The sequence below is a fragment of the Pongo abelii genome, chromosome 19 (genome assembly GCF_028885655.2).
Source record: "Pongo abelii isolate AG06213 chromosome 19, NHGRI_mPonAbe1-v2.0_pri, whole genome shotgun sequence".
NCBI classification, from domain to species: Eukaryota; Metazoa; Chordata; class Mammalia; order Primates; family Hominidae; genus Pongo; species Pongo abelii.
This window is the reverse complement of record NC_072004.2, coordinates 18,703,527-18,729,907: the sequence shown is the minus strand read 5'-3', so window position 1 is coordinate 18,729,907 and position 26,381 is coordinate 18,703,527. Positions and strand designations below refer to the sequence as shown.

The following is a 26,381-nucleotide window of genomic DNA, read 5'->3' as shown; positions in this document are numbered from 1 at the left end:
GCCAGTTTCGGTGCCAGCCCTGTGCTGAGTCCAGGCACCCTGGCCGCTGAGTGCTCGGCTGAGATGGGGACAGAGCCACCGCTGGCATTCTGGGGTCACAGATGCATCTGCATGTTTATTCCAACCGACAGGATTGTTGCTGACGTTAGCAGAATTGTGCTCTGCCCGCTGCTATATACAGCACCCGTATGAGGTAGGCGCCAGGCCCAAGACTGGGCATTACAGAAGCACCCCTATCCTCCCAGAGCCCTGCAAGGAAGATGTCTTCCTCACGCACGGACAGGGGCGGTGGCGCCTCAAAGTTTCCCGAGTCAGCCGGACCACCTGATCCTGAGCCCCAGCTCTTTCAGCTCCTCCAGCTCCACACATTCCTAAAACCCAGGCTGCCCACCAAACAGGAAGCAGGGAGTATCGTGGACCATGGCCCGCAGCATCTGTCCCCACTTAGCTCCCAGGAGAAAAGGCTGGCAGGCAGCCCCAAGACCACCGGCCGCAGCAGCAGCGGGGTGTAGGCAGGCTCGGACATGGCAAGCCTCATCCCAAAGCGCCGGTTCCCTGGGCCCAGCTCCAGCGAGCTAGAGCCCACACACTGAGCTTGAAACATCTGCCCAGACCTGGGACTGCTGTAGGGCCTAAAGCAGCGGTGAGCACAGGTTTGTTGAGGCTTCTGGGGATAAATATTTTGATATCTGTGCTCCAGGAAAGGATTCTGAGCTTCAGAGATGAAGCAACCTGCCAAGAAGACTCCTCAGCGACCGGGGCCTGCCCAGGGCATCTGCAGCCAGCCATGGCCTGGGCTGCCAAGGCAGAAATGTTTCCACATGAGCCCCTTACCCAGACAGAAAGGGCTGCTACCCCTGGCCCCAAGGCTAAAATGACAGGCCACAGACACGTGAGCCCAACACCCAGGGCTCATCTGCCTGGCGCTGGCCTCTGAATATCAGTGCCTGAGCCAGAAGGGCACAGCCCACCTTCCTCTTTTTTCTCTTTTTGAGATGCAGTCTTGCTCTGTTGCTCAGGCTGGAGTGCAGCGGCATGATCTCTGCTCACTGCAACCTCCACCTACTGGGTTCAAGCAATTCTCCTGCCTCAGCCTCTCAAGTAGCTGGGATTACAAGTGCTCGCCACCACACCCAGCTAATTTTTGTATTTTTAGTAGAGACGGGGTTTCACCATATTGGCCAGGCGGTCTCAAACTCCTGACCTCAGGTGATCCACACGCCTCAGCCTCCCAAAGAGCTGGGATTACAGGCGTGAGCCACTACGCCTGGCCCACCTTGTTCTTTAAGGCAAGCACTGTGCCAAGCAACCTGGTTTGCCTGATTGATCTCCTGCTCAGTTAATCCAGAAACAGGGGCCTAGGTGGCCTCTGGGGACTGGCTTGGGATAGAGGGTGCTTGCTCAGGTCACCCCAGATGAGTCTTCTCCATGCCCTCAGCTCACCACGGACTCCCAGGATTACCTCCCGCCACCTCCAACTCCCCTCCTGGCTAATGCTTTCCTCTCAGGCCATGGGGAGAGCAGGCTGAACCATGCCAAGGACACAAACAGATGGAGGGCAGGGCCTTCGTGTTTTGGTGGGATTGTCTTTCATGGAGGAAAAACAGGGGAATGGGTTATGCCCTCCAGTAATGACAGTGACCACAATCCTGGTATTTCTAGAATCTCTCAGTTTCGGGGCTTTTCCACATGCACAAGTCCATGAGATCCTTGCCTGGGCTCTGTGAAGTAGCTGGGATTGTACATGTGATCCCATCTCATAGATGAGCAAACCCAGGCTGAGGGCAGCCTGCAGGGACCAGGCCACCCCCTCCTTTACGCCGTTTGGCCACCGTTGGGGGAGCAGGGCCCAAGGCTGCAGGGACCACCCCAGGGGATGGGCAGTGAAGCTGCCGTTCCTGCACACTGCCGGGTCTGGAAGACTCTGAGGCTGGAAGGGGCATGGGGACATCATTCTTCTCCTCTCCAGCTGCCTTCCCCCAGAGCATGGCCTCCTCACATCAGTTACTTAAATCAGTTACTTAAACCCAGTGTGGTTCCCAGACCAGCAGCACCACCGGGGAAGCACGTCAGAATGCAGACTCTCAGGCCCTGGCCCGGGCCACTCGGCCACATTCTGCATCTGCTCCCGATCCCCAGGACTGTGGAGAAGCCATGTCTTGTCCTACAGAATCCTGAGGGCCTCCCGTGTGCATGTGACCACTGACCGTCCACTGCCAGGGCGTTCTTCCCAAGTGCGACCACGGGGACTCCGCTGAGCACTCCACACTGTCCTTTCCCTCGTCCGCCTTCCTCAGGCACGCGGCAGTGAATCCTGCAGAAGTCTCAACAGGCTCAGTACCAGGACCCAGCCCTTCACCACATTCAGTGGCCCTTCCAAGCATGTGGCCCCAGACCAGGAGCTCCTGCGGCACTGGGAAGGTGGCTGCCCTTTGAAGGGGCCACAGAAGGCAGCACACACCACCTGGATCCCGGATCCTCTGCCTGAAGCACAGCTGCAGTAACTTTCATGAAGGTATGAAATGCTCTCATGACAAAGGGCAAAATCCAGTTGTACCTTTTTTTCTTTTTCTTTTTTTAAGATGGAGTTTTGCTCTTGTTGCCCCAGGTGGAGGGCAGGGGCACGATCTCGGCTCACTGCAAACTTTGCCTCCCAGGTTCAAGTGATTCTCCTGCCTCAGCCTCCTGAGTAGCTGGGATTATAGGCGTGCACCACCACATCCAGCTAATTTTTGTATTTTCAGTAGGGACAGGGTTTCACCATGTTGGCCAGGCTAGTCTCAAACTCCTGACCTCAGGTGACCTGCTTGCCTCAGCCTCCCAAAGTGTTGGGATTACGGGCGTGAGCCACCACGCCCAGCCAGCTCATGCCTTTTTTGACCCAAAATAGAACCTCTGAGCTTGACCATGCATACAATTTGCTAGATGACTGTCAGTGACTTGCCTCCATGTGGGAGGAGAGAACTCCAAGGCTGAGGTCCCATTTCAAGGCATCTGAGAACACAGCCTTGCTAGACGTCTTAATGCCTCCTATAGGACTGGCAGCTTAGAGGGCAGACGTGGTCGGTGAGGGGGGCACTGGATGGGGGTCAGGAAAGTTGAGCACCTAGTGCATGCAGAACACGTCCTGTGGATTATTACAGAATCCTCCTGACAATCCATGAGGAAAGAACTTTATTTTATATAAGGAAACAAGAACATGGAGGCACCCAGACAGTGAGTAACTGGCCCAAAGCCACACAGCTGGGAAGCAGGAAGCCCAGCTTGTGTTTCTTTCTTTTTTTTTTTTTTTTTTGAGATAGAGTTTTGCTCTTGTAGCCCAGGCTGGAGCTGGAGTGCAATGGTGTGATCTCGGCTCACTGCAACCTCCACCTCCCGGGTTCAAGCGATTCTCCTGCCTCAGCCTCCCAAGTAGCTGAGATTACAGGTGCCCACCACCATGCCTAGCTAATTTTTGTATTTTTAGTAGAGACAGGGTTTCACCATGTTGGCCAGGCTGGTCTTGAACTCCTGACCTCAGGCATCCCAAAGTGCAGGGATTACAGGCATGAGCCACCGCATCCAGCCTCCAGCTTGTGTTTCTAACCATGAAGTCCCCCCACTGCCCCGATTCACTGCACAGACCACAGCCTTGGCGTCCTCAAGTGTGATGGGCAGGGGATGGCACAGGTGCTCATGAACATCTGAACCAGTTCTGGCTTCCTTTAGTCCTCCGAACAGAAAAGACATTTCAAAATGGAGGCAGAACAGGGCGGCTTTCTCCACTTCCCAACCAGCAGACACGGGTCCAAGAGCATCTTCCCTGCTGAACCAGGACCATCAACCACATGTGAAATTGGGGGCAGAAAGGCGGGCATTTTAGCCACCAAACTCCAGTTTGGAGACTGACCCCAGCTGCAGCATTCTTACCAAGGGACCTGGACATGTTATTTTGGAAGGAAGGAGAAAGGAGGCAAACAGGCCAGCTGTTCTCTCCAGAGGGAGTCCAAGGTGGGCCCGGGCCCAGGTTAACTTGGACAAGGCACTTCCTGTTCCAAAGGGCCACTCAGCGTCCCGTGCGGGCGGCCACCAAGGAGCTGTCTGGCCTCACATCCCTCAGGGTCCTTGCCAGGCCACACCCTATTTAAAACCTGACCTCTCAGGGCAGTCTAGGAATCATGGCGTGTTGAGCGGGGCAGCCGGGACTTCAGTTGTCCTGTTCTAGAGCATTCTGAAGGACCTCACCCACCCATGCAGGTCACCTGTGTAAGGACAAAGGACAAACACACCTTGAAGCCCCTCACCGTCCTGGCGTCCCAGCCCACCTCTCACCCAGGTCTGTCCAAGGTGCGCCCGGAGGGCACATGCCCCGTGGTCTCCAGCACATTCCATGCTCCTCACACTGTTCCTGCCACCTGGAGGAGCCCATTGCCTGCCTACATTACAGGTGCTGTCAGGCCATGCTGAAGATCCTCCTCTTGTGGCCACCGTCCCCACATGTCCCAGCCCCAGGGCCATTCCCATGGGCCCACTGGAGAAGCCACAGCCCATGCCACCAGGCTGGGCTCCTTGTCCTGCATGCTGAGTCTTGGCTTCAACTCCTACACCAGAGACGGCCTCCTCTGCTCTTTCTGCGGGGCTGGGTCCAGCCCATGACTCATTCATTCATTCCATTCCAGAACAAACCCTACTCTTGCCTGCTTCCAAACTTTTGCTCGAAATGTTCTCTTTTGTGATAATGAAGTTGTGCTGAGGTAGGAAATGTCCTCCGTTTTAGAGATGCTATGATGGAGTGCAGAGGGACAGGTCACGGCGTTCGTGACGTCAGCTACCAAGGCAGGATGTACTGGAATCTAAGTGCTGATGTTTGGAGGTTCGTCCTCTCTACTTTTCTGTAAGCTTAAAATTTGTCAATTTTAAAAAAGTACTCCTCTGCCTGAAAAACCAATTCCTTTCCTTGCCTGTCTCTTCCTCCTAAAATCTCTTTCCTTCTGGAAGGAGGCCACGACCGACCTCCTTCCATCTTCTGTCCCTGGGCCACCTCGCCTGGGCTCACTCCCAGCACAGCATCTGCTGAGCCCTGAAGCCTCTTCTGTACCCATCTTATGTCCTCAAGGAGCCTATAAACTTGCCAGGTGGGGCTGAGCCTCCCCACACCTCCCTGGGGCTATGCACAGACGCTCTGGCTGGATCCAGTGGCCTGGGCTAGAAGGCGGTGTCACCTGAGGCCAATGAAGCCATCACTAATGGGAGAAGAAAAGAGATGATGGCACCTGTGGAGAAGGGCATGTGTGGGCCACGGTGTGGCCCGATGCCTGCTGGACGCCACTGCCCCTGGGTTTGGCCGGGCTTTGCTCTCCCGTGTCTTGGTGGTTAGCCAGGCAGCCCTGAACCCACCAGGCAGAGTCAAATGGCCTGGGCCCCTCCCAGGAGCAGCAGGGCTTTCTCCACCACATTTTCAGAAGCAGGCTTCAAACTGGTGCCAGGCTGGTGGGGGGTGCAGTAGGCATGATCAGGTTTAAGTGACTCTCATTGTTTCTGACATTTGCTAATAAGTCTGATAAGGCCCCGGGAAGAAAATTACAAGATAACGGGATGGCATCAGCTGGGCTAGGAAGAGTGGCCTGGCCACCTGCCACCCATCCAGCCCCCAGGCCTCTGCTCACAGGCGCCTGCCTTTGTCCAACCCTGGGGAGCCTCCCTGTCCACCCTGGGGCTGGCCTAGCCTATGGCCAAAGAGAGGCTGGGACAAGGTGGGGCATTAGTAGCCCAACAGGGCTTGCAATTTGGAAGCAGGCCACGAAATCCCAATTAGCTCTCGACCATTGCTGAGTTTAGATGACAACCAAGGCTGCCTCATTATCTTCACGGCTGCAGTCAAAGCGAAGTTGGTTCATTTGCTACGTGCTGACCCTCTCCATTTAAAGGACAGAAAAGAAAAGAGGTGGCCGTGGCTGGACCTCTGCATGCACTGGTGACTGCAGGATGAAGCTGCCCATCTGCAGAAGAGCTCCAGGGGGCCTGCGCCCCCGAAGAGCTGGGCTGCCCACTGGTCTCCAGCTCCAAGCGTGCTCTCCAGCCACATGCTCCTCCTGGGGGGCACCCAATGTTCCCTATTAGCAGCTCCGCTGTTACTGCAAGATAATTAATTCAATTGGAAATAATTTAACAGGCAAGGAGCTCTGAGGTGCTATTTCACACCTGCTGAGGCAGAGAGAAATATTTGCAAACCAGCCCAACCCCAACTGCAAGCAAATGCCAGCCACAGTCCTCCCAAAGTGCAGAGCTCCCGACCCCTCTCCACACACAGATCTGTTCTTCAGGTAGCTATGGAGGGCTGCCAAGTGCCAGGCCCTGGGGCACTAGGACAAGCAGGCCAGGCATTCAGGGACTCTACCCAAGGGGGCCTCCTGTCTGTGCCGCATGGACTTTGTGTGATGATGCCAGAGATGCGCTCGCCAAAGAACAGGGTGCTGGGAGAAAGAATAACCTGGAGAGAGGGCAGTCAGGGTGGTGATCTTCACACTGTGGCATGCAGGATGAAAAGCAGACACCACATAGAACACAGAAAGAAGGGCCTTCCAGGCAGAGAAGCATTGTGTGCAAAAGTCCCAAGTTCAGCCTGGCTTGTCTCCTGCATGGCTCCCCCAGCCCTGCCTGTGTGTCTGGAAAGCCTCCCTCCTCTTCCTCCTCCTCCTCCTCGTCCTCCTCGTCCTGTCTGGGGCACAGCCACAGGGCCCTACCCTGTGCATCTCCTTCCTCATGCTCAAGGACAGAACCCCCAGGACCTCCAAGCGCCCGTGAACTGAAAGCAGGTTTATCTCGGACTTGGTATTTAAGGGTAAGGTGTCTGCATGACAGGAGCCAGAACACGCTAGTGAGGGGCATGGAAAATCTAAATCACAACTGAATTCTGTGGGAAATGTGAAGATGGAGAAGCCAGAAGGAAGGAGCTAAAGAGCAAGAAGAAAATTGGAAAACACAGAGAACGTCATCGAATCAGAGCCAGTGCGCAGGCCACCCCAAAGAAATCTGACGGCAGCCACTCTGCTGCACGCACAGCAGCGGGATGTTCTATCCGAACCTCCCCCCGCCTCCCGGGATACCCATTAGGTTCCAGTCTCCCTCCAGGGGAAGGAATGACTTCCTTTGGTCCTCAAGAACACTTTGAGGTAGCTACCGTCATAGTGGCGGTCCACAGACGGGAGCTCCAAAGCTGGCCAAGGTGCACACAGCCCTGCTGGCGTCCAGCCTGGCTCTAGGTGAGGCCAAAGCTTGAATGCCCTGGGCTGGGTAGGCTGGGCCAAGCCGTGCTGCCCCTGAGGGCTGACCATCCAGTGGGGAGGGACAGCGTGTATACAACATGCCATTCTAGAATGGTCCCTGGGCTCCTAGGGGTCTTCTGGAGACCAGGGGTCTGGGGGAGGGAGAGGGATTCCAAAGCTCTAGGCTGCACTGGAGATCATGTCACCTGGGCCCTTGAGGGACCCAGAAACTCCTCGAGGCGTCAGAACATCAAGTCTGTGGCTAAATTCATACCAGAGTCTGTGACGGCTTCATGGTGAGCACAGGTCTTTTTTTTTTTTTTTTTTTTTGAGACGCAGTTTCACTCTTGTTGCCCAGGCTGGAGTGCAATGGTGCGATCTCGGCTCACCGCAACCTCTGCCTCCCAGGTTCAAGCAATTCTCCTGCCTCAGCCTCCCGAGTAGCTGGGATTACAGGCATGGACCACCACGCCCGGCTAATTTTGTATTTTTAGTAGAGATGGGGTTTCTCCATGTTGAGGCTGGTCTTGAACTCCTGACCTCAGGTGATCCGCCCGCCTCGGCCTCCCAAAGTGCTGGGATTACAGGCGTGAGCCGCCGTGCCCGGCCAAGTACAGGTCTTGAAGGACAGGAGGTAGAGCCTGTCTGGGCAGTGTGTGGAGGGTGGCGAGTGTCCACACTATGTGGTGTGTGTCTGGAAGGCATAGTGACCAGGCCACATCTCCTCAGCAGGACCCTGACCAGGCTGTGAGACCAACCCTCTGCAGTGACAAGCAGCCATGGAATTTTTTTCTTTCTTTCTTTTTTTTTTTTTTTTTTTGAGATAAGGTCACCCAGATTGGAGTACAGTGGCACAATCACAGCTCACTGCAGCCTTGACCTCCCTGGGCTCAGATGATCCTCCCACCTCAGACTCCGGAATAGCTGGGACTATAGGCATGTGCCACCATGCCCTTTTTAACAAAATTTTTATTTATTTATTTATTTTTGAGAAGGAGTCTTACTCTGTCACCCAGACTGGAGTGCAGTGGCACAATCTTGGCTCACTGCAACCTCCGCCTCCCGGGTTCAAGTGATTCTTCTGCCTCAGCCTCCTGAGTAGCTGGGACTACAGGCGCATGCCACCACACCCAGCTAATTTTTGTATTTTTAGCAGAGATGGGGTTTCACCATATTGGCCAGACTGGTCTCAAACTCCTGACCTCGTGATCCACCCGCCTCAGCCTCCCAAAGTGCTGGGATTACAGGTGTGACTTTTATATTTTTTTGTAGAGATGGGATCTTGCTATGTTGCCCAGGCTGCTCCCAAACTCCTGGGCTCAAGCAATCCACCTGCCTCACTCAGCATCACAAAATGCTGGGATTACAGGCATGGGCCACTGCGCCCAGCCAACCGTGGCATTTTTTACCTTTTATTTTAGAACACTTTTAGATTTTCAGGAAAGTTGCAAAGACAGCACAGGGCAGGCCTGTGTGTCTCCACTGAGCTCCCTGAGGCTAATACCTCAGGAAGCCACAGGCCACTTATGAAAACCATAGCTGTGACAATCTGTCCATCCTCTTGGGCAAAAGCAGTGCTTTTCAGGCGGGTCTGGGGCTTCCGCAGCTTTTCAGCCCAACAGACAGGAGGCACGTCCTCATCTGGGCCACGCTGTACCTGCACACACACTCAGTCCCTGCAAGTCCGCAGCTTCCAGAGGCCATGCCAACAGGGGGTGGGTAGCGTGGGCGCCGGGAGGGAGCACACACTGCTCAACAGCAGGGAGGAGCATGAAAGGCAGGGTGCTGACGGAAATGGATCCTTCTTCACAGGGTGGTGAGACTGTCCCTGAAAACAGTTCCTCCCTGATAGCGGGGGGCGGGGATCAGCAGGGCTGGGCACAGGGACTCTCTCTTCTCGCCGGTACAGCCTGGATTGAAAATACCACGTTCTGTGCTCACTGTGCTCCCCACCACCCCCCTCTGGAACGTGTCCCGTGACCCTCTGAGGACACGGACGTTCGTGGTTCTCTGTCACCCAAAGGGAGGGACAGAACAGAACAGCACAATCTCTGCCTGTTCCAGGGCCTGCTGCCGCTCGGTGTCTCTGGGGACGATCTTCGCAGCTTTTCTGTGCCACCGATCAGGTCGAATTTCAAACAAGAGTCCATTTGAGCTTTGCAGATGCACAGCTGGGATGGAATTTGGGGTCCCCTGTCGCACTTGGGGGTCAAGGGGTGTGTGCACAAGCCACACCTGAATGGTCTGCTTCAGAACCCCCCCTTCCCCCCACTCCCCACAGCTATTGAGGGTACGCCACAGCACCTCCTACCACCACATAGTTCAAAACCAAACAAGAACAGAAGTGGCGGGATCAGGGTGCATTGGGATCCCATCATTTATTGCCGTGCATTTGTGTGATTGTTGCAGACTTCACGAATTTTTAGTTGACAATTACTTGCATTCATTCATTTTCCAGCCCGCTTATTCTAGTTCAAGGTCGCAGGTGGCTAGAGCCTCTTCCAGGGCACAAAGCCTGGACAGGACGCCGTCCCATCACAGGACACACTGGCACCCACACCTGCTCAGACTGCGACCACTTAGATGTGCCAGTTCACTGAATGTGCACATCATGGAGATGTGAAAGAAAGCAGAGTACAGAGAGAAAACCCACGGAGTCGTGAGAACACACAAACTCCATATGCACACAGTGGCCGCAGCAGGGAATCAACTTTTTATCATCAACGTTGTAACTAAAGGACGTTATTCCAGACCCTGCTGCAGATCTTGCATGTACCTGCCCACGTGTGCAGATTGGTGGTATCAGGTGGTTTAATTTAGCACTGTGCATAGTAGGAAAAGTTGGAAATAAACCAAATGACCATCGGTGGGAGAACGGGTGCAAAGGTCAGCACCTGGGAAATGCTAATAAACGTTAATTACTGTTATTATGGGACCGTAATCCTCGACTGTTGATGAAGGAAATGATGTTGAACGCCATGCAGAAGGCTGCAGAGAACATCTCAGGAAGGGACCCAAGACACTGGCAAGGGGCTCAGGGGAAAGAGATTCAAGGGGGACATTGTCACTATCTGCCTTTTTGTGCTGTTGGAATTTTCATCACGCATCAGTGTTAACTGCTTAAAATTTTAAAATTTTGAACATAATAACTGCAGACTAAGCCTGTCCCAGAGGCAAGGGGCAGAGGGCCACACACGGTGGTGAGCTGGAGCTGACAGGCGCCTCTGAGGCCCAACAGGGCGGATAAGCTGGCGCGGGCTTGCAGGCCTCCACAGCAGCCCAACCCAGGCCCCAATGAGAACACAAGCTGGCGTGGGAGTGATTGGGCCTGTCTGGGGCTGAAATGCTTTCACTCTACGTAGGATTCCAACTGGCCTGTCACAGGACGCCCCAAACAGCAGATAAGCAGCAGCAAAACAGGAGGGGCATGGGACAGGCACCAGGCACCATGAGCAGCAATGTGACACTGGAAAGAGGGGCCAGAAACACCGAACAAGGAGAGTCCTGAAAAAGTGTAGCACCCTCGGCCACCAGCGCAGGGCACGAGGGCCGTGTGTCCCAGCTCTGGTGAGCTGCTAGCCGGCGACCCCTCGTCACCACGACACGGTTGGATGGAGGAGGGCAGGGAACCTACCTGAGACTGAGACAGTTAATTTTTAAAAAAGACGAAACAAAAAAGCTTCAGGCATTTAAAGTTCCACTGAAGTCTGGGCGTGGTGGCTTATACCTGTAATCCTAGCACTTTGGGAGGCCGAGGCAGGCAGATCACCTAGGTCAGGGGTTCGAGACCAGCCCGGGCAACACCGTGAAACCCCGTCTCTACTAAAAATACAAAAATTAGTCAGGCACGGTGGTGTGTGCCTGTAATCCCAGCTACTTGGGAGGCTGAGGCAGGATAATCATTTGAACCTGGGAGGTGGAGGTTGTCTCTACAAAAAATACAAAAATTAGCCGGGCATGGTAGCACATACCTGTAATCCCAGCTACTAGGGAGGCTGAGGCAGGAGAATCGCTTGAACCCAGGAGGCAGAGGTGTCGGTGAGCTGAGATCACACCACTGCACTCCAGCCGGGCGACAGAGGGAGACTCTGTCTCAAAAAAAAAAAGTTTCACTGAATACTGGAGAATTCTCTGATGCAAAATGGGTTCCTCCCGGAGGATCCTGGGTAAGTGGGTATTTCATCTGCCATTTGGGATTCTCATGTCTAATAAGGGCCTTGCCTGAAACGGCCACCACCGTCCCTCCCATTCCCTGACCCTGTGCTGAGCCCCGTGAGGAGACACCTCTGTGGGTGAGACGCTGCTCCTCACCCGCGGCGCACCCAAGCCCCATCAGGGCGGTGGGGAGTCCACCCCCACTCCCGGTTGAGGGGTGTGGGTGCCATGGAGACCTGCAGGCTGCAGAAATGCGGCCACGGTGGCCCTGCGTGGAGATGCCCCTCTCATGGAAATGTGCTTGATCCATAATTAATAAGGGGGCAAGGGCATGCTGTCGTTTTCTTTTTTAATCACTCCGCTGTCGTTTTGACATGGAGACCCAAGATCTAAAATTAGGCCACTGGATCCCGCACCTGACTTTCTGAGCTCCCCAGGGCAGGGGCATGTCTCAGCGCTGACAGTGAAGAGGTGTCAAATCTGCACTCAGGGAACAACCGTTTCTGAACACACTGCTCCCTGCATCCCTCATCCCTTGCCTCCTTTCCCCCAGGCCAGAAGCCTTGGCTGGAGGGCGGCCCGGCCCCCCGTGGGTCCACTCTCCTCTGCAGAGTCCCAGCCCCTCGCTGGCCTCGCAGAACCCCCAATCGCAACCTTTTCTTCATGGAAACCAGCACACAGGTTTCCATTTAGGTGTGAAGGTGCCTGGCCGGCTGGAGGATTAGGAAGGCTTTGCTGTCCCCACACACGGTGTCCTCAGGGACCTGTATCCATGGCCAGGAAGAAGTTAATGTCACTGCCTCCCTCTATCCAGGACCCAAAGTTTGGGGCAGGGACAAAGAACAAGGGGTCCGGGCCCCACCCCACCCTCCAGAAGGGGTGACCTGGCAGCTGGGTGGGAAAGGCGCCCCACATCGCCGTCCTGGCTCAGGGCAGTGTCCGCCCGGAACTTGGCTGCAGGGATGCAGGGCGCCTGCACACTTCGGACTTTCCGTGTCCTCCCTGTAACTATCCCTGTCTTCTGCGGAGGCTGTGAGAAGCCGACAAGAGATGGAAAGAGCGTAGGCGACCACACACACAGGCCCTTACCAGCGGCCACCCGGGTCTGCTGGTGGTGCCACTGTCCCAGAATGACCCCTCACATGAAACTGTGCTCCAGCCCCTCACTCTGGATCCCCCCAACTCTGCACTTTTTAAGCCCACAGCGGCTCCCAGGCCCATGATGGGCCCGTGTCCATCCAATGGCCAGCACTAACTTGACCCAGCACCCCCTGCTCAGTTCAGCTCCCACGCGTGGCCTCCTTGCAGGAGAGCCACGTCCAGCACCTTCAGCAGGTTCTCCCCGGCAGCACCTGGCAGTCAGATGTGGCCAGATGGTCCCTTCCAGCTCTGTACCCTACGTGGAAAGCTGAGCTAAATCTAGAAACTTCTCTGGACAACTCTCCTCAGTTCCCTACTATGTCCTCTGCCTGTCCTGAAAGCTGCCGTGTCCCTGCCATGACAGGAGAGAAGCCGCACTTGGGGGAACCACTCGCCCTCCCTCCCCGCTGCCCAGCAGTCACAGCCCTCCCACCCACAGCACACCCAGCCAGGGGTGGGGTGGGGGCTCCTCTGGGCAGGAGGGTCCAGAGGCTTCTCCCGGAGGAGGCACTGGACCTGAGACCTGGTCCGTGAGCAGGAACTGGCTGACTGGGAAGGCCAGCAGAGGCCAGGCTCGGGGCCTGGTAGCCAGGATCCTGCAGCCAACAGCAACCCTTTCAGCACCTGCTCCGTTCTGTCTTCTTGTCTGTTTCTCTCACAGACATACCTTGTGCAGAGAAGGTGTTTGGTTTTCAGTACAAAGAAGACAGCGTTAGAGACCTGGCCCCTCCCCTCAGCCACAAGGCAGTGGGAGGCTGGCCTCTGTCGTCGGTAAACAAGGGTGCAGTTCCTGACAATCCATGAAGAGAAGATGCTGCCCCAGATGTTCACAGCCCCCCTCCCATGTCCTACTCTAGAGAGAGCTGTCGTGACCCCAAAGGCATGAACATGGCCCTCCGTGCAGGGCCAGCAGTACAGGAACCTGTTCTGGAAGGCAGAGTGCGCGGCCAACAGGGTGGGCAGCTTGCCTCCCTGCTCTGGCTGCTTTTAAGCCAGCAAACGTGAGCTGCGAGCTGCACAGGCTGAGCCAATGGAGCCGCTTCCCTGCAAGGTTTCATCAGTGACGGCCAGAGTGAATTCAGCAGATTTTTTTAATTTTTATTATTTTTATTTTTAATTTTTTGAGACAGAGTGTCTCACTCTGTCTCCCAGGCTGGAGTGTAGTGGCACGATCTCGGCTCACTACAACCTCTGCCTCCCGGCTTCAAGCAGTTCTCCTGCCTCAGCCTCCCAAGTAGCTGAGATTACAGGTGCCCGCCACCACTCCTGGCTAATTTTTGTATTTTTAGTAGAGACAGGGTTTCACCATGTTGGTCAGGCTGATCTCAAACTCCTGACTTCAGGTGATCCACCCACCTCGGCCTCCCAAGGTGCTGGGATTACAGGTACGAACCATCGCGCCCGGCCAGCAGATTTTTTTAAAGCTCCCACAGCACAGAAATGAAAGGGAACACATATCTACTCATTCAAGGCCATGCACGGCCTCCACTGGGGATGAGGATGGGCACCAGAGTGACCACACACACATGCATGAGCACTAATGGGCACAGCTCTAAACCCTGCACAGGGACCAACTCACTGGATTCTCACGATGACCCTACAAGCAGGTACTCCCACTATGCCCATTTAACAGAGGAGGAAACGAGCCCAGAGTGAGGATGTGGCTTGTCCATGTCACCCAGCTGGGAAGCCATGGAACTCTGCAGAGCACTGTACCCACCCCCAAGAAGAAGGGCGACACGGAGGGATGAGGCCGAATTAGGGAAGAGCCAGAGCTGGCTGGAGACAGCAGTGGGACACATTCTGCTACGGCCAGAGCACGGGGAAGCGGAGGAGATGCTCACCAGCACCTGTCACGTCACAGCTCAGCCTGGCCCACTTCCCGAGCCTCGGCTCCCACCTTTCACAGTGTGCTGCCCTGGACAAGTGCCCTCCATCTCAACAGTTTCCCCTGCAAGGTGAGGAGGAACTTTCTAGAACTGCCACCTCTAGGCCTGCATCACAGAAGAGGGTGGGGGTGCCATGTCCCTGCCTGGGCAGGGGCAGCGTTCACACCTGAGTGAGTCTGAACCTCCCCGTTCCTTTGGCCCCCTTCAGGACCTATGCTGGTGCTTGGGTTCCACTCAGAAGGTGGTCTGGGCTCCCCTGAAAGCCAATTTGGCCACATCAGCTCTGACCACGGCCCATCCACCCAGACCACTAAAGCCTGTCACAATGATCCCCGGGCCCAGCCAGCCCCTGCGCTGCCCTCTGATCACACAGAAGCAAATGCTCGCCCTCTCCGGCGGAAGCCACCTATGTTTTTCTGCCTCCCGTCCTATGAATATGGCATCTGGGTGGGGCAGGCAGAGTGGCTCCATAGAAGGAGGGGGATGTGTGTGGTTCCCTGGGCTTCTCCTCCAGGTCTCCCTCTGCCTGGGAAGAGCCAGCAGGCTTGAATGCTCCACTTCTTTCACAGATGATGTGGCTTTAAAGAAACATGCTCTGAGGCCTTGAAGTGCTGCGCACTGTGCCGGGCACCAGGCCTCCGTGATGAGTAGAACACAGCCACTCCTGGGGAAGGGCACACGCAGCAGCCACACGTCACACTGAAGCGGCTGGATGGACGCCAGAGAGTCCACAGGCAGGTGAGGGGGAGTCCCCCAGACCATGAGCTCCAGAGAACAGGGCCACGTCCTGCTCAGCTGAGCATCCCTAAAACTCAGGAACAGGTCTTCTGACTCTCAGAGCAGCCCTATGAGGCAGCTGTCATTGGGAGTCTCATTGCCCAAGAGAGAAGGGCCTGGCCCAGGTGCCCAGCAAACTGGATGCTCAGCCAAGGCCGGAGCCTTCTGCATGAGAGCCTTCCTTCCTGCTCTCTCTCTCTTTTTTTTTTTTTTAGATGGAGTCTCGCTCTGTCGCCCAAGCTGGAGTGCAATGGCATGATCTTGGCTCACTGCCACCCCCGCTTCCTGGGTTCAAGCGGTTCCCCTGCCTCAGTCTCCTGAGTAGCTGGGATTACAGGCATGCGCCACCACACCCGGCTGTTTTTTGTATTTTTAGTAGAGAGGGGGTTTCACCATGTTGGCCAGGCTGGTCTCAAACTCCTGACCTCAGATGATCCACCTGCCTCAGCCTCCCGAAGTGCTGGGATTACAGGTGTGAACCACCGCGCCTGGCCCTTCCTGCAAATTCCTGTTGCCTCTGAACACGCATGACGCCACATGAGCCACTCCAAGCAACTGGGACTGAGAGGAAGGTTAAAACGCCCTTTGTCTGCTGGAAGATCCTTGGAGTGAGAGCTTTGCTATTAATGGGGGAATCAAATGCGTCTGCAGATGCCGTGGCTCCCGCAGTGCTGTGGCCCACTGCCTCTCAGTGGGAAAGCAAGGTTCTCATCTTCAGCCAAGCACAGGATGCCGAAAAGAGACAGAGAAGCCCTCAGTCTTGGCAGATCCGCAGGGGCTCTAAGAGGACATAATTTGCCTCTGATGCCTCAAGTCTCCCTCACCTTGCTGAGCTGCTTCTAGGTTCCCGCCAGAGGATTCAGTCCCAGGTCAGATGCCTGCCTGGCGTCCCTTAACCCCTGGCTTTTCTCCCAGAGCCTCTGCACTCAGCAATGCCCCCAACCACCACCACGCATGCACCGGCTCCTGGCCTCTGGGCAGCCTGTTAGTCTTTCCTGCCCGGCTGATTCTTGCCGCCACCTCCCCAGCCTGACCCTCACGCAGGGACACACCAGAGCAGCAGACCTACATAGAGCCGACACCTCTGGCCACCCTGTACTGGGCTCCACTGGCCTTTGTTTCTTTGTCCCTTGCTTCATTATGAAAGGGACGTGACGTGCTGACAAAATTACACATGGTAAACAGACGGGAAATGCAAAATGGAAGATGCTGGTGCACACAGAAAGTCTTGGAGGAGGAAAGCCAGGTGCGTGGTTGAGAAGCCCCTGCTGCTTCGGAGGCTCCTGGCTCGCTCTGGGACCCAGGCGGTTACGAGGATGCCTGAGCAGGTCCCTGTAGCCTCCGGACTCAACTTCCTGCTCATCTCCAAAAGCCCACACCTCCCAGAACAGTACTTTCCATGGGGCAAATGCCCAGGAGATGTTTGCTGAATGAATAAAGAACTGAGGCAAAGCTCAGCAGGACTGAAATGGGGTGGGCCCAAGCCAGCACCAAGGAGTAGAGGGGGACATTGCAGGGGCTGGTGACAATGACAGGCCACTCTCCCAGTTCCGTGTAGAGCCAGGCGTCCGGGACTGTCAGGTGTTCCCGAGGGAAAGTACTGGCTCCTGGAGCCCATGGCTGCCAAGCTGAGCTTCAAGCCCTCCCCAGGGTTTCCTAGGAGGAAATGGCATCTCTAAGCGAATGGCCAGGGAGGGCCAGGGACTGGCTAGGGACAGAACCATGCTTGGCTGGCTGGGCTAAACACCAGAACCCCAAGAGCTTGGCACCTGCAGTAGCTTCCTGCTGCAGGACATTCAGAGGAGGCAGCTGGAGGCACGCAAAGAAAGGGCAGTGGAGGCTGGGCACGGGAGCGCATGCTTACAGTCCCAGCACTTTGGGAGGGTGAGGCGGCAGAATCGCTGGAGCCCAGGAGTTTGAGACCAGCCTGGGCAACATGGTGAGACCGCCGTCTCCACACACACAAACACACACACACACACACACACACACACACACACACAAAATTAAAAAATTAGGGCTGGGCATGGTGGCTCATGCCTGCAATCCCAGGGCTTTGGGAAGCTGAGGCAGGTGGAACACGTGAGGTCAAGAGTTCGAAACCAGCCTGGCCAACATGGTGGAACCCTGTCTCTACTAAAAATACAAAAAATTAGCTGGGTGTGGTGGCACACGACTGTAATCCCAGCTACTTGGGAGGCTGAGGCAGGAGAATTGCTTGAACCTGGGAGGCAGGGGTTGCAGTGAGCTGAGATCGCACCATTGTACTCCAATCTGGGCAACAAGAGTGAAACTCTATCTCAAAAAAGAAAAAAAAAAAAATTAGCCAGGCATGGTGACACGTGGCTATATTCTCAGCTACTCGGGCTGAGATGGGAGGATCTCCTGAGCCCAGGAGGCAGAGGTTGCAGTGAGCAGAGATGGCACTACTGCACTCCTGCCCGGGCAGAGTGAGAACCAGTCTCAGGAAAAAAAAAAAAGAAAGAAAGAAAGGGCAGCAGAGTGGACCGGAGCCTGGCTTGGCAATGGGTTTGTAGTGATTTCTGAGCCCTCCTAGGCCTCAGGTGCTCCATGTACACTATAACAAGGTCCCTTCCAGCTGCCACCCCTCCAAGAGCCTGCCCCCACCACCTAGCAGGAAGCACCACTCCAAGGTCAGCCCACCCAACCAGGGTCCTAAGAGAAGCACGAAACCATTCTTAGCAAGTCTGATTGGAAAGGTTTCCATCAGCAAGTCCTTCACCATTTCCAAAATGCATCCCATCCCAACCCTGTTCTCTCTGCATCACTGCCATGGTTGCAGAAACCTTCATAAAATCCAAATCAGACCTCGTCTCTGCTCACTTCACCCCGTTGCAGCTTCTTACTCTCCCCATTTTTACAGACAAGGAAACTGAGTCCCAGAGGCCCGGTATGACCCGCCAAGGCTGCACAGCTAGCAAGTGTGCCGGCGAGGCTGGTCCCAGCCCCTTTTCCAAGCCTGGCTCCAAGACATAGGACTTCAGAAAAGGGGACCCTGGGGAGGGCTGGAGGCAGTGGGGTCTGAAGGAACACTACGTTAGGACTTCCCATGCAAGCCTTGCCAATGAGATCAACACTACTGTACCCATTTCACAGAAGAGGAAACTGAGGCTCACAGAGGCTAACTGAACTGCTCGAGGCAGGCAGAACAGGACTGGAAGCCAGGCAGCCTGTTTAAAGTGGGTGCCTGCCCCTCAGAGGCCTGTCGGGGAAGGGAGCCTGCTGTGAAGGGGGCCAGCCAGAGCCTGGGCACCTGTGGAGAGGGACAGGGGTCAGAGGCAGTCCAGCACTGAGCTTCTTGAAACGGGCCTGTGAGTACTCAGAGGTGCCAAAGGCTGGTGGAGCCAGATGAAGGCCAGTTCTGGCTGGTAAGGGACATCCAAGTAGGGGTGGAGGAATTGTGGCCTCTGGATTGGGTGGGCATTTGTGGTTATCAGTGAGTCTCGGCCAGGATTCCCAGGAAACCCTAGGCACAGAGGGGAGCCCGAGAACAGGATGGCAACAGAAGTGTGGGGGCAGAAAAGACCCACCATGCAGCCCCACCCCCTCCCAGTTTCTGAGTGGGGAACCTATGGTTCAGAGCAGTGAAACGGCCACCCCAGGCCAATCAGTGGTGTGACTGGGGCTGGAGCCCTGCTGCACGGCTGCGAGTGGCCCAGTGCTCTTCCTGGCCTGAGTGGGCCCCACCTGAGTGCTGGGGAGTCAGAGGTGGACAAAGCCTCTAAGGCCCACTGGCTACTCTACCCCACCTGAGGCCTCCACCAGGCCCGCCAAGACCCAGCCTCTAAGACAGTCACAGCGAAGCCACAGCCTGACCTGGCCAGAAAGATCCCCGGTGACCTGGCTGGGGCATGTCCTTTGCACAGCGCCCCATGTGCTGTACGCTGTGCACTCCTTGACCACCATGTGGTCAGGGCAGGCGTCGGGTGAAGGCAGACAGGGAGGCCTCCAGTGTGCCAGGTGGGACGGAAAGGCTCTAGGCCCCACCCTAGGGGACACCAGAGGCAAGAACGTGCCTGGGTGCAGGAGAAATGTGCCCTGGGCCAGGCCGAGCTGCCTGCCTGGGAGGCAGGAGCAGACACCAAGGGGCCACCCCATCCTCGCCACTCGCCAGCCAGAGCCAGGTTCTGGACCAGCTCTTGGCACATATGGTCTCATTTCATCACCAAATGCCACAGCAGACGCTGTGGCAGAGGTTATCCGAAAAGGAGACGGAGGTACAGGTTAGGCAGGTAACCTATCCAAAGCCACATAGCTAAAGAGCAAAAGGGGCTGCCTGGCGCCCAGAAACTGTGCTCTCTTCACCACACCGGCCCCGGGGAGGGGTTAGAGAACTGGGAATGGAGGCACGGGCCCCTGGGGATGGTGGAATTTGGAGCCACATCTGTGCAGACATCATCACCTTTTAACCAAACTGGCCCTTGAGGAAAAGCCTTGCCTAGCCAAGGAGCAGCATGGTGACCGGGTGACAGGTCCCAAACAAGCCACCCTTCCTGTCCACACCAGCTGCATGTCTACACAGGCTCCCTGCCGCCCTAGCCACAGGGGCAGGGTGTCCAGCCTCCCCTCGACACTCCTCCCCACCTCCACCTCACCCCACCCTCACCTACACGCCACCTGAGCTCCCGCTTGTCCTTCCTGCTTCAAGACTACCTTTAACCAACTATCCCCTGGGCCCTGGAATCCCTGAACCCTGGGCCTGGCCTGACACACATCTAGGAGTCGGCAATGTGTGCAGTGTGACTGAAGATAGCAAGGACCCCGGCTGCGCCTTCCTCTCCCCTCTCTCCTCCCCTCCTCCAGACCCCACACTCAAATTCTATTTGCCTCAGGTTCCATGGAGTCTCACATGATGGGCAGGACCCACACACACCACAGTCATCAAACATTTACTGGGCGCTGTGGGGCAGGGCCGGGAGGACAACAGCCACTCCCAGCTCACACTTATCAGGCTTCAACTCTGCCTGGCTCCCTGTGCTGCACATAGAGTGTGTCACATCCTCACACAACTCAGGAGGTGGAACCTACAGGTAACCGTCTTTCACAGTTAAGAACGCCAAGGCACAAAGCTTGCCACAGTGAATGGCCGGCCACAACTGGAACCCAAGCAGTGAGGCTGCAAGCTGGAAGCTAAGTCCCCGTGAGTCCCTGCCTGAGCCCACCCTGAAGAAGCCTGGAAAGGTATCAAGGACAAAACCCACAGAGCAGTTCCTCAACCGATGCCCTGGGATGGCCGCCCGAGGGAGAAGTGGATGGTAAGGCTGGAAGTGAGAAGAGGGAACAGACGAGGGTCACTGATGCTGAGCCGGCTCAGCCAGGCAGCTGTGCCTGGGTCACAGATGAGAACACCAAGGCTCAGAGAAGCCAGGAACCTTGCCCAGGTCCATCTTGCTATCAAAGGCAGGACAGACCTGTGTGCTGAGAGGCCCAGAGAGATGAGGGGGGCACAACCGCACCGGGCTCCCGAGGATGGCAAGGGGGACAGACTCCAGTGGGCTCAAGGACATGGGGGTACCACTTCCACGTGGCTACCTCACGCGGACGCCCCACGTGCAGCCTGACCCACAGGAAGTCCAGTCATAATATTGACACAGGCAGGGCACACAGCAGCCGGGAAGCTGGGCTGTCGCAAAGTTGGTGCAGGGCATGTGAGGGCACCCCAGGCTCCTGCGGGAGGGGCCTCAGGACCGGATCTGGGCCAGATCCACGAGAGGCACTCAGAGGGCCTCTTCCTGCCAGCGAGGCTGGCGTTCCAGCCCATTGGAGTCGGCCGTGCTGCGGCTCGGGGCTGTTTTTCCACTTTCCTGCCATGATGCATCCATGTACCAGGCAGTGAGGGGCATAGGGGGCATGAAGCACAGGGCAGGACCAGCTCTGCACACACAGCCGAGGCCCTGACAAGTCAAGTGACTTCTCGGGCCTTCAGCTGCTGCTTCTGTAACACCAGGGCTGCCCCTTAAGGTAGATCAGATCCGCTCAATCCATGTGTTGTGTCTCAGGCACTGAGCTCACTGCAGCGGCAGCCACGACAGTGGCAGGAGCGGTGATGATGACAATGAGGCTGACCACCGTGACAGTCACAGTGGAGGCACAGTTAGCACTGAGCTCCTGCTGTGGAGGGCACTGTCCCTCGCCACGGGCTGTCCCGCCCCTCAAGACAGCTGCAATCCCTCGATCTCACGCTCAAAGGCTGTTGGGGAACATGTGCCTTTGAGCAGACAAATGCCCCTGGCGGAGCACGGTGGCTCACCTGTAATCCCAGCACTTTGGGAGGCCGAGACAGGTGGATCATTTGAGGTCAGGAGTTTGAGACCAGCCTGGCCAACATGGTGAAACCTTGTCTCCACTAAAAATGCAAAAATTAGCCGGGCATGGTGGCCCACACCTGTAGTCCCAGCTACTTGGGAGGCTGAGGTGGGAGAATTTATTGAACCTGGGAGGCGGAGCTTGCAGTGAGTGGAGATCGCACCACTGCACTCCAGCCTGGGTGACAGAGCAAGAGTCTGTCTCAAGAAAAAAAAAGAAATGCCCCCAGGTCCCACCAGACCCCTGCCCAGAGGAGGCCATTTCCCATCCCCCTGCCCCATGTGGCTTCTCTGATGTCAGGCGTGTCCCACGTCCCCATCCACCTGACAAGGAACCTGCACGCAGCCATCCTTTCCTCGCAGATGCTCCCTTTTCCATGCTTCTCAATTCAACGGGAAGGAGGCCTCAAGTGGCTGCTGGTGACTTTGACCCCTGCCTTGGACACTTACCTTGTGACTAGGACAGCCTGGCCGAGGCTCCAAGATCTGTCTCAGCAGCAGGGGAGAGTTGGAGGGTGGGCGCTAGGGGTGCAGGAGGCCCCAGCCTGAGGAGCCGGCAGACTAAGAGCCCCTGAGGCCCTCAGAGAGGAGCACATTGGGGGTTCCCACCAGCTGCTCCTTAACAGCACCTCCACCTCCCAGGGAGGCTTCCTGACCTCAGGCACATGGGGCTTCTGGGCAGACACCTGGTCTATGTGAGTGTTGTTATTGGTGCCAGCCGTCGGTGGGGCCAAACCTGGCCTCTGACCCCTCAGCCCTTCCAATAACCGTATCTGCAGGGGCCCCCTCTCAGCCCCACCTCACAGGGAGGTGCCATCTCTCAGTTCCACGGAAATGCGAAGGGGGAAGCCCCAGGATTCTGCAGCAGGAAGCACAGGGTGCCCCTTAGGAAGAAGGGGCAGTTTGGGCCTGAGATGGAGGAAGGCCAGAAAGGCGACTAAAAACTTCATGAGCAAAGATCATTAATAGCAATAGCAACATCGCCCATCCACGCTGGCTTTATTGCTTTATTACAACCATGCTGCTGCCGTAGGGGGGTGGCAGGCAAAGTGACAGGTGTGCTGGGGCCGCTGTGTGCCTGGAGCCAGGCTGCCCACACCAAGCTCCTCAGCGAACCCTGAGGAAGGGACGCTATGCTCATCTTAGAGGAAAGACCAAACACCTTTCTAAGAATGCACATGGCCAGGTCTGAGGCCACTAGGGCACCCAGCTCCAGCACAGCCCCACCCACCTCACCCAGGAGCGGGGCACTGTCTGCCCGCCTCCCCAGGAGGGCATTGGCTCCTGGAAGAGGGGAGTCTGTAGCACTCGGCCTGCACAGGGCTTGTGAGGCCCTCACAGGGCGGGGCTGTGGCCTCGGCAGCTTTAATTCTCTAGAGCCCCTGCCCAGCCCCTTTAGGCCTGGCTGTCCCCTATGTTCTTCCTCCTGAGTCTCGGGAAGGAGCCCTCTTGGCTAAGGTGGTTTTGAGAGCAATCCCACCAGCCCCAGGACGGAGGCATGGGTGGGTCAGGGGGAAGGAGAAGAGCCACGGACGCCGCCGAGAGGATGCGGCATCGAACACCAGGTCCTTGGGCAGTGGTGGCGGCACTGGTCCTACGGTTGCTTCCCACCAATGGCTCTTACCCCTCCGGGACTCTTACCCGCCCACATTCTACTCCTGGCAGGGACTGAGGGCTGGAGATGGAGTATGGGGCTCAGGTGGGGGGTTCATGCTGCCTCCCCTCTGCCCCCAGTGGAATCTTCATCCCTGAATCCAGCTGTTTCCAAGCCCTCTTCCCCATCTCCTTTGGATTAACAGAGGATCCAGAATGGAAAGGATCTTGGGAGATAATTTACCGCCTTTGATTTTAGCCCAGGAAACTACAAGCAGGAGAGGGGACCAGAACTTGCCAAGTTTACACAGCAGGGCGGTGCAGAACAGAATTACACATGACAAGGGCACAGAGGCCAGAGACGGCAGAGGCGCTTCAGCAACATCTGGCCAGCTCACAGCAACCCCCAAACCTCAGTCTCCTTGGAAACTCCAGCTAAGTCCCATGAGCAGCCCGCTCCACCTGGGAAGGCGGGTACCCCCAATCTCTCTTCCTTCTGCTCCCACAGCTGCCCAACGGGGACAGTGCCTAGCAGCTGCCAACACTGTCCTCACCAGAGGGGCTCACACCCACTGCCCATGCCAATTCAAACGAGAGGCTGTGATGTCAGCTGGACAGGTGGGACTCAGCCTGGTAGGAGTGCCCTGGCCAGGGAGGGCCTTGGGAGCAAGGCCTCCAGGCACACATACCCCTGCACTGCACATACCGGGTGGGGTCCCTGCCTTGGTTCATTTTCAGCATGGGATGATGGGACAAATGTCTTCCCAGGAGGGTGAGCCCAGCGGCTGCCTGGAACCTCTTGCACACCTGCAGAGCCCTGCACCTGCCTGCCAGTGCCTTGCGAGACAACAGCTGGTTTTGAAAACTGTGGCTGGGGAATCTTTGCAGGCTCCACCTCCCACCCTCTGCATCCATCCTCAGGACCCTCCTAATTGGCTACTTCCCATCAGTCAACCAGATTCTCCATCCTCCTTCCCCCAGGACCTTTGAGTCAGGCTGCTCTGCCCCCATTTCAGCTTCTCTTGAGATCTCTGCCCACTGCCCAGGGCACACCTTGCCTGTAAGCAAAGGGTCCCCACAGCCAGCCCAGGCTCGCCAGCCACCAACACCTGCAGGAGAGAGACCACACCTCTGCGTCAGGCCAGTGTCCCCTTTTTTGAATAAAATGATGGAATCATCTCAAGGTCCAGCAGTAACACAAACAAGGGAAACTCCCCTGGAACAGAAGCTCAGTGTCCTCAGCCCAGCATCTTCTGAACCGGGAGGCCCAGTGGGCAGCCTAGCACTTACCATCTCCCATCTGAGCCCACCTGAGTCTCACTGTGCCACACCTGGCAGGGAATGGGGAGGGCAGGGAGTCGGGACAAGGAGGCAGGAACAGGGCTGCCTCTAGGGCAACTGATGAACCCTGGCAGCAGCATCTGTGACACTGGCGAGCCCAACACCAGCTGCCACTCTGTGGCCCCGTGGCATTGGCCACAAATGAGCACATCCATCATCTCCTGAGTCTCAAGCTGTCCCTCCCGGCTGACTCCGCACTTCTGGAGAGAAAGGGGCCGCCAGCTACAGAAATACTTTCCAAGATGTATCCCTAGGCCATGAGAATTTTCTGGGCAAGAGTTTCTGGGTCCAAGTGAAAGTGCTTGGCCTAAAGCTGGGAGCAGTGGCTGAAAGAGGTAGGCCTGGGTGTTTCCACTCATGCAAGAGCTCTTCTGGAGATGGAGCAGCCAGGCAGCTCCCACAGCTGCTTCTCCTTGGAGCCCAAACCCTTTTACACCCATTCACTCCCTGAAGGCCTTGTTGCACCTCTGAGCAAAGTGGGGCAGAGGCTGCTCCTCCAGACCCAAGGGAAGGGTTTTGTTTTGGGTCACCGAGTAGGTTAGCAGTGAAATGACACAAAAACTCATGCTTTGGAAATTGTCCATGGAATTTCATTCAGCCTCCAAAGAAGACCCAGGAATGGGGTAAAGCAAATAACACAGCCCTGCTGGGCTGCATCTCAGTTCCTGACAGTGCAGGCCTGGGGCCTGGCAGGGAGTTTTACAGGGAGAGAAAGAAGGCACGAGAAAGTGGGGAACGGCCAAGCGGGTCCTGCGTGATCCCAGTAGAGTTAGGGGTGAGTGTGCCTGGTTGCATGGCTTCCTGGGGCCGCCTCAGGATTCCTCCTCCAGGAAAGAGGGCACCCTTCACCATCCATGCCTCACAGCACCAGGCCAGGCCCAGGACATCCACAGGTGCCTCAGACCCCACCCCTAGTTTCCAAGAGCTCTCAGTCTAGGTAGGAGGCAAAACACACAGTTTCAACCTCAGTTCCCGGGGCCAGGGCTCAGCACTGCCGCAGGGCTCGGGAAGGCACAGGGAGGAGGGCCCAGCCATGTCTGCACAGAGCCAGGGCTCAGGGAAGCCAGGGCTCAGGGAAGCCAGGCTGGAGAAGCCAAGGCAGCCAGGTGAAGGCGGGAAAGCCGGCGAAGGGGAGGAAGCAGAAAGTGCAAAGGCACTGAAGTACAGAGAAGAACGCATCTGCAGAACAGTAGTGGCTCAGGTGGCCCAAGCTCTGGGAGATTAGTTTCAGGAGATGCACCCAACTGGGCGCAGGGGGCAGGTCACGAACGAACCTCACAAGCCATGCTTAGCCTGAAGGCCACCGGCCGGGTCCACAGAAAGGTGGAAGTAGGAGGCCCAACCTACTGGGAATGCCTAAGAAAAGGGAAAGTAACTAAGGCCGCCTGGGTCCCCTGCCTCCTCTCCTCAGTGTGGGAGGGATCCCGAGAGATGCCTACACCAAACCCTACTGCCCAGGGCCGCACGTTGCCTTTCGGTTAGGGTGATTCTGCTCACACTAGCGGTGTCCAATAGCCTTCATCATGCTGTGAATGCCAGAACCAAAAATAAATAATCCAGGGAAGACACACTTGGGTCCCACCCAGCCATCTCTGGAGTATGAGGAACCTGCAGGCAGGGATGGGCCAGCTCAGCGGAAGAGATCAGCTCAGTGGGGATCCTGCCTGCCAGGCTCCAGGTGGGAGTGCACTCCCTCTCCCCTCCCTTTTGTTCCTGTCCATGTCACTCCCAGCCATCCTGGCACAGACTGTGAACTGACCCAGTTCGAGACACGTTGTTGTACACTTTGTCAACACGTTGCTTGGGCACCACAATTCTAAAGTTAGCCCTAGCCTGATGGCAGAGGCTCCCCACCAGGCCAGTGCCAGCAGCACACAGAGCAATGCTGCTGCCCAGCTCAGCTGCCATTCAGAGGC

The 26,381-nt window shown here is 56.5% G+C and overlaps 1 protein-coding gene and 1 long non-coding RNA gene across 2 annotated transcripts in view; one reads left to right on the top strand and one right to left on the bottom strand.

Moving 5' to 3' along the window:
• Positions 1–26,381, bottom strand: part of PEMT (phosphatidylethanolamine N-methyltransferase) — an 88,995-nt gene that overhangs the window by 35,243 nt on the left and 27,371 nt on the right. The window lies entirely within an intron of this gene.
• Positions 14,519–17,028, top strand: LOC129051021 (uncharacterized). The gene is made up of 3 exons (XR_010137937.1): positions 14,519–14,598; positions 14,998–15,166; positions 15,421–17,028. It is a non-coding gene; the product is annotated as an uncharacterized LOC129051021 (long non-coding RNA).